The sequence below is a fragment of the Dendrobates tinctorius genome, unplaced genomic scaffold (genome assembly GCF_039654945.1).
Source record: "Dendrobates tinctorius isolate UK_male_01 unplaced genomic scaffold, ASM3965494v1 ptg000063l, whole genome shotgun sequence".
Taxonomy (NCBI): Eukaryota; Metazoa; Chordata; class Amphibia; order Anura; family Dendrobatidae; genus Dendrobates; species Dendrobates tinctorius.
Genome location: NW_027361731.1, coordinates 28,269,481 through 28,278,470, shown reverse-complemented (window position 1 = coordinate 28,278,470; position 8,990 = coordinate 28,269,481). Strand labels below are relative to the sequence as shown.

Here is an 8,990-nt window from a genome sequence, read left to right as displayed (position 1 = left end):
GACCGCCCGTCGCCTCCATCATCAGCATCTTATGACTGCCCATTCCCTCCATCATCAGTATCTGGTGACCGCCCGTCACCTCCATCATCAGTATCTGGTGACCGCCCGTCGCCTCCATCATCAGTATCTGGTGACCGCCCATCGCCTCCATCATCAGTATCTGGTGACTGCCCATTCCCTCCATCATCAGTATCTGGTGACCGCCCGTCACCTCCATCATCAGTATCTGGTGACTGCCCATCGCCTCCATCATCAGTATCTGGTGACCGCCCATCGCCTCCATCATCAGTATCTGGTGACTGCTAGTCGCCTCCATCATCAGTGTCAAAACCGCACAAAAACCGCCGCGGAAGAACAGGTGCGGTTTCTGGGAAGGGATTCAGGTTTTTGAGCAGAAATTTTCTGCAACGTGTGCACTTAGCCTAAGGGTGTAAAGTAAAGAACGTGTTACATTACTTCCCCACAGGGGTAAAAATCGGCAGAGAAGAGTTTTCTTTTCATCTTTCTTTACTTTCCATTAACCATACATCTCTCTAGGACACCGGTCAGACGTGACAGACACGCATCTTTTCTCCACCGCATACTTTGAAGAGTCGAGCGTTGGATTACTAGAACTCAGCCCAAGATTAGAAATAATATTTTTCCTGAATACATTGAGCCAATTTATTACTAAAGACGCCCACTCGTCCCCAAAACAGCGACACCACAAAAAGTGGAGGAGGAGGACAGGGAGGAAGAGGAGGAGGAAAGCCGCCGAGTCTTTATGTGCAGAACGTTCAGTACTTTTACCATTTCCAGAAATGTCTGGACAATTAGTTTACTTTATTCCGCTGCATATTTATAACCTTCTCACTGTGATGAGGCAAAAAACAAACGTAAGAACGAATTATTAATTCTCAAATCAGAACTATTGTACTGTCACCACGAGTGACGCATCAGGAGTAAGAAATCCGGGCAAGCAAAACACAGAAATCCAACATCAAGTGTGCAGCAAAGTCTGGAAAATCCAACTAGGAGGAGGAGGAGGTGAGCTGTGACATCGCCTATTGTGAATGGTGGATCCTGTGTTATCTACTGTATATAGAGGTGCTATCAGTCATTGTACAGGAGGAGGAGGAGGTGAGCTGTGACACCACCTATGGTGAATCCTGTATTACTTACTGTATATACAGGTGATATCAGTCATTGTTCAGGAGGTGAGCTCTGACATCGCCTATTGTGATTGGTATATCCTAGTGAATCGTCGCCTCCATCATCAGTGTACGGTGACCTCCCATCACCTCCATCATCAGTATCTGGTGACCACCCGTCGCCTTCATCATCAGTATCTGGTGCCCTCCCATCACCTCCATCACCAGTATCTGGTAACCGCCCGTCAACTCCATCATCAGTATCTGGTGCCGTCCCATCACCTCCATCATCAGTATCTGGTGACCACCCGTCGCCTTCATCATCAGTATCTGGTGCCCTCCCATCACCTCCATCACCAGTATCTGGTAACCGCCCGTCAACTCCATCATCAGTATCTGGTGCCGTCCCATCACCTCCATCATCAGTATCTGGTGACCGCCCGTCAGCTCCATCATCAGTATCTGGTGACCTCCTGTCACCTCCATCATCAGTATCTGGTGACCTCCTGTTGCCTCTATCATCAGTATCTGGTGACCGCCCATCACCTCCATCATCAGTATCTGGTGACCGCCCATCACCTCCATCATCAGTATCTCATGACCTCCCATCACCTCCATCATCAGTATCTGGAGACCACCTGTTGCCTCCATCATCAGTATCTGATGACTGCCCATTGCCTCCATCATCAGTGTCTTGTGATCGCCCATCCTCTCCATCATCAGTATGTGGTAACCTCCCATCACCTCCATCATCAGTATCTGATGACCTCCCATCACCAGTATCTGTGATCTCCCATCACCTCCATCATCAGTATCTGGTGATCTCATCACCTCCATCATCAGTATATGGTGACCACCCGTCGCCTCCATTATCAGCATCTGATGACTGCCCATTCCCTCCATCATCAGTATCTGGCGACCGCCTGTCGCCTCCATCATCAGTATCTGGTGACCGCCCGTCACCTCCATCATCAATATCTGGTGACCACCCGTCGCCTCCGTCATCAGTATTTGGTGACCACCCGTCGCCTCCTTCATCAGTATCTGGTGACCACCCGTCGCCTCCGTCATCAGTATCTGGTGACCACCCGTCGCCTCCGTCATCAGTATCTGGTGACCGCCTGTCGCCTCCATCATCAGTATCTGGTGACCACCAATCGCCATTATCATCAGTATCTGGTGACCTACAGCTGCTTCCATCAGTATCTGGTGACCTCCCATCACCTCCACCATCAGTATCTCGTGACCTCCCATCACCTTCATCATCAGTATCTTGTGACCTCCCATCACCTCCACCATCAGTATCTCGTGACCTCCCATCACCTTCATCATCAGTGTCAGGTGACCACCAGTCGCCTCTATCATCAGTGTCCGGTGACCACCAGTCACCTCCATCATCAGTATCTGGTGACCACCTGTTGCCTCCATCATCAGTATCTGATGACCGCCCATTGCCTCCATCATCAGTATCTGGTGACCACCTGTCACCTCCATCATCAGTATCTGGTGACCACCTGTCACCTCCATCATCAGTATCTGGTGATCGCCCATCCTCTCCATCAGTATCTGGTGACCTCCCATCACCTCCATCATCAGTATCTGGTGACCTCCCATCACCTCCATCATCAGTACCTGGTGACCTTCCATCATCACTATCTGTGATCTCCTATCCCCTCCATCATCAGTATCTGGTGACCTCATCACCTCCATCATCAGTACCTGGTGACCGCCCATCCTCTCCATCAGTATCTGGTGACCTCCCATCACCTCCATCATCAGTATCTGGTGACCACCTGTCGCCTCCATCATCAGTATCTGGTGACTGCCCGTCGCCTCCATCATCAGCATCTGATGACTGCCCATTCCCTCCATCATCAGTATCTGGTGACCGCCCGTCACCTCCTTCATCAGTATCTGGTGACAGCCTGTCGCCTCCATCATCAGAATTTGGTGACCGCCCTTCATCTCCTTCATCAATACTTGGTGACAGCCCGTCCCCTCCATCATCAGTATCTGGTAACCACCTGTCACCTCCATCATCAGCATCTGGTGATCGCCCGTCACCTCCATCACTTCTCGTCACTAGTACCCTGGTTATGAAGGATCCCGGCAGGAGGTTGTAGCAAACATCTTGAAGAACTGGCCCCAGATCTCCTGTATGAGACTTGTGCGGATTCTTCTGTCCTCTCATGTGATCCCAGACAGACGGGATGACATGATCAGGGGTCTGTGGGGTCGGATCATCACCCCCAGGACTTCTTGTTCTTAATGCCATTGGTTGGATGTTGGGGGTTGTTGTCTAGCTGCAGATACATTTGGGGGCAATCAGACGCCTCCAGATGGTGTCACATGATGGGTAAAGGATCTGCCGGGATTTCTCAGAATTGAGGACACCAAGAAGTGGGCAACGCTGAAGACCGGGCGGCTGATAAAGACGCATCACGTGACTTCCCACGGAAACCTCACATCATTCAGTCTGTCTGGGGTCACACGAAGAGACAGAAGATCTGGGGTGAAGGCCTCATGATGTTTGGCACAATCTCCTGCCCAGATCCTGCAAACACTTTCTGCTTTGATGCTGTTCTAAAGACAACGGTTGTCCAACTACTGATGTGACTTGGACGTCAAATTTATTCGTTCATTCTGCATTTCATTTATTGATAAGAATAAACTGTTAACGCTTCGATTTTTTAAAGTTTTTTACTTTGCAGCAGTTTTTCGACACCTGCCTGAAACGCTTACGGTGCATACGAACACGACAGCTATATATCCATGTACACACGCCCAGAACATATATTTACCAATATATGAATGATGTGTGTATATATATATTCCACGGATGGTGTAACCCTTGCGTTGAGTGCGTAGCCCCTTCAGAAGCTGCATTGTGCGGAGCATTACACTGGTGGGAGGGTCTATTGTCACCACCATGGGACGCGGCTCAGCCTGCTCAGCCATTCCATCTGCTGCAGACACTGCGGGCTGACACCACAATGACACGATCCGCACTGGAACAAAGGCACATGACAAACCCCTAATCCAGCACCGGCGGGGCATGGACGGAGGCTGCCGCATCTGCAGGGCTTTCATGTGAGGTGAGGAGGATGGCGCTATGCTCCCAGACTATGGCCGCCCCTATAGCTATGCAGCATCGGCCCCGTCACTATATATATATATATATATACACACATATTCTATTGTTACACTATCTAGCGGAATGTCTCTTTATCTATTCTTCCATCTCCTCTATCTACTGCTCTCTTCGATCCCATCCCATGTATATACAGTGTACCCCTCATTATACACACTCCCCCATACTCCCCAGTATTTAGTAGGAGCCCTATGTAACAGACCCATCGTCCTGATGAAGCCTGTGGGGAGTCACTGTCCTGAGGTTGCTTTTAGTCCTTGTCCCTGAATGACTGCAGAGATTTCCATCTCATTCCCTATCAGAGTGCGGAGAGCGAGGATTCTGACTGCTGTACAATGAGGGGCTATGCTGGAGCCATGAATTATCACCCTGCCCTCCATGACGGCTGGTGGAAGCTCCTGGAATAGGCCCAGAATCCCAGGAGAAATCTCTGACCTCACTAAGCAGTCCCTACATTATATAAGAAGGGGCAAACATGGCGCCCACTACTGAGGCTTCTACCGACATCCCGGATACATGAAAGATTCATCTCCTTAATCTGGATGATGAGAGACGCTCTTCATATGACGAAGGCCTGATACAACATAGGGAAAAAACAGGAGGTCTCCACTACAGGCACCAGCAGCAGAATACACACATATATCTACAGCCGGTATAACCTGGGCATCTCCTGTGTATAATTATATATGTACAGCTGGTATAACCTGGGTATCTCCTGTATATTATATATGTACAGCTGGTATAACCTGGGCATCTCCTGTATATAATTATATATGTACAGCTGGTATAACCTGGGCATCTCCTGTATATTATATATGTACAGCCGGTATAACCTGGGAATCTCCTGTATATAATTATATATGTACAGCCGGTATAACCCGGGCATCTCCTGTATATAATTATATATGTACAGCTGGTATAACCTGGGCACCTCCTGTATATAATTATATGTGTACAGCTGGTATAACCTGGACATCTCCTGTATATAATTATATATGTACAGCTAGTATAACCTGGGCATCTCCTGTATATAATTATATATGTATAGCTGGTATAACCCGGGCATCTCCTGTATATAATTATATATGTACAGCCGGTATAACCTCCTGTATATAATTATATATCTACAGCTGGTATAACCTGGGCATCTCCTGTATATAATTATATATGTACAGCTGGTATAACCTGGGTATCTCCTGTATATAATTAAATATTTACAGCTGGTATAACCTGGGCACCTCCTGTATATAATTATATATCTACAGCCGGTATAACCTGGGTATCTCCTGTATATCATTATATATGTACAGCCGGTATAACCTGGGAATCTCCGGTGTATGATTATATATGTACAGCCGGTATAACATGGGCATCTCCTGTATATAATTATATATGTACAGCCGGTATAACCCGGGCATCTCCTGTAAATAATTATATATGTACAGCCAGTATAACCTGGGCACCTCCTGTATATAATTATATATCTACAGCTGGTATAACCTGGGCATCTCCTGTATATAATTATATATGTACAGCAGGTATAACCTGGACATCTCCTGTATATAATTACATATGTACGGCCGGTATAACCTGGGCATCTCCTGTATATAATTATATATGTACAGCAGGTATAACCTGGGCATCTCCTGTAAATAATTATATATGTACAGCCGGTATAACCTGGGCATCTCCTGTATATAATTATATATGTACAGCTGGTATAACCTGGGCATCTCCTGCACATAATTATATATGTACAGCTGGTATAATGTGGGCATCTCCTGTATATAATTATATATGTACAGCTGGTATAACCTGGGCATCTCCTGTATATAATTATATATGTACAGCCGGTATAACCTGAGTATCTCCTGTATCTCCTGTATATAATTATATATGTACAGCCGGTATAACCTGGGCACCTCCTGTATATAATTATATATGTGCAGCTAGTATAACCTGGGAATCTCCTGTGTATAATTATATATGTACAGCTGGTATAACCTGGCCATCTCCTGTATATAATTATATGTACAGCCGGTATAACCTGGTCATCTCCTGTATATAATTATATATGTACAGCAGGTATAACCTGGGCATCTCCTGTATATAATTATATATGTACGGCCGGTAGAACCTGGGCATCTCCTGTATATAATTATATATGTACAACAGGTATAACCTGGGCATCTCCTGTAAATAATTATATATGTACAGCCGGTATAACCTGGGCATCGCCTGTATATAATTATATATGTACAGCTGGTATAACCTGGGAATCTCCTGTGTATAATTATATATGTGCAGCTGGTATAACCTGGACAGCTCCTGTACATAATTATATATGTACGGCCGGTATAACCTGGGTATCTCCTGTATATAATTATATATGTACAGCTGGTATAACCTGGGAATCTCATGTATATAATTATATATGTACAGCCGGTATAACCTGGGCATCTCCTGTATATATTTATATATGTACAGCCGGTATAACCTGGGCATCTCCTGTATAAAATTATATATGTGCAGCCGTTATAACCTGGGCATCTCCTGTATATAATTATATATGTGCAGCCGGTATAACCTGGGCATCTCCTGTATATAATTATATGTACAGCCGGTATAACCTGGGCATCTCCTGTATATAATTAAATATGTACAACCGGTATAACCTGGGCATCTCCTGTATATATTTATATATGTACAGCCGGTATAACCTGAGCATCTCCTGTATATATTTATATATGTACAGCCGGTATAACCTGAGCATCTCCTGTATATATTTATATATGTACAGCCGGTATAACCTGGGCATCTCCTGTATAAAATTATATATGTACAGCCGTTATAACCTGGGCATCTCCTGTATATAATTATATATGTGCAGCTGGTATAACCTGGGCATGCCTGTATATAATTATATATGTACAGCCGGTATAACCTGGGCATCTCCTGTATATAATTATATATGTACCGCCGGTATAACCTGGGCATCGCCTGTATATAATTATATATGTACAGCTGGTATAACCTGGGAATCTCCTGTGTATAATTATATATGTGCAGCTGGCATAACCTGGACAGCTCCTGTATATAATTATATATGTACGGCCGGTATAAACTGGGTATCTCCTGTATATAATTATATATGTACAGCTGGTATAACCTGGGAATCTCCTGTATATAATTATATATGTACAGCTGGTATAACCTGGGCATCTCCTGTATATAATTATATATGTACAGCCGGTATAACCTGGGCATCTCCTGTATATATTTATATATGTACAGCCGGTATAACCTGGGCATCTCCTGTATAAAGTTATATATGTGCAGCCGTTATAACCTGGGCATCTCCTGTATATAATTATATATGTGCAGCCGGTATAACCTGTGCATCTCCTGTATATAATTATATATATGTACAGCCGGTATAACCTGGGCATCTCATGTATATAATTATATATGTACAACCGGTATAACCTGGACATCTCCTGTATATAATTATATATGTACAGCCGGTATAACCTGGGCATCTCCTGTATATAATTATATATGTACAACCGGTATAACCTGGACATCTCCTGTATATAATTATATATGTACAGCCGGTATAACCTGGGCATCTCCTGTATATAATTATATATGTACAGCTGGTATAACCTGGGCAACTCCTGTATATAATTATATATGTACAGCTGGTATAACCTGGGCATCTCCTGTATATAATTATATATGTACAGCTGGTATAACCTGGACATCTCCTGAATATAATTATATATGTACAGCCGGTATAACCTGGGCATCTCCTGTATATAATTATATATGTACAGCCGGTATAACCTGGGCATCTCCGGTATATAATTATATATGTACAGCTGGTATAACCTGGGCATCTCCTGTATATACTGTAATTACAGTGGGGAAAAAAAGTATTTAGTCAGTCAGCAATAGTGCAAGTTCCACCACTTAAAAAGATGAGAGGCGTCTGTAATTTACATCATAGGTAGACCTCAACTATGGGAGACAAACTGAGAAAAAAAAATCCAGAAAATCACATTGTCTGTTTTTTTTTTCATTTTATTTGCATATTATGGTGGAAAATAAGTATTTGGTCAGAAACAAAATTTCATCTCAATACTTTGTGATATATCCTTTGTTGGCAATGACAGAGGTCAAACGTTTTCTGTAAGTCTTCACAAGGTTGCCACACACTGTTGTTGGTATGTTGGCCCATTCCTCCATGCAGATCTCCTCTAGAGCAGTGATGTTTTTGGCTTTTCGCTTGGCAACACGGACTTTCAACTCCCTCCAAAGGTTTTCTATAGGGTTGAGATCTGGAGACTGGCTAGGCCACTCCAGGACCTTGAAATGCTTCTTACGAAGCCACTCCTTCATTGCCCTGGCGGTGTGCTTTGGATCATTGTCATGTTGAAAGACCCAGCCACGTTTCATATTCAATGCCCTTGCTGATGGAAGGAGGTTTGCACTCAAAATCTCACGATACATGGCCCCATTCATTCTTTCATGTACCCGGATCAGTCGTCCTGGCCCCTTTGCAGAGAAACAGCCCCAAAGCATGATGTTTCCACCACCATGCTTTACAGTAGGTATGGTGTTTGATGGATGCAACTCAGTATTCTTTTTCCTCCAAACACGACAAGCTGTGTTTCTACCAAACAGTTCCAGTTTGGTTTCATCAGACC

At 44.5% G+C, this 8,990-nt stretch overlaps 1 protein-coding gene across 2 annotated transcripts in view; it reads left to right on the top strand.

Annotated features, from left to right (window-relative positions):
* Positions 1–1,003: 1,003 nt before the first annotated feature.
* Positions 1,004–8,990, top strand: part of LOC141094047 (serine/threonine-protein kinase SBK1-like) — a 30,781-nt gene continuing 22,794 nt past the window's right edge. Inside the window, exon 1 of one of the 2 annotated variants that reach the window (XM_073579757.1) lies at positions 1,004–1,026. The gene's annotated coding sequence lies outside the window, so the exon portion shown is untranslated. Of the gene's footprint in view, positions 1,027–4,035; positions 4,226–8,990 lie in introns of those variants that run through there. The other variant, XM_073579756.1, reaches the window with a different exon arrangement.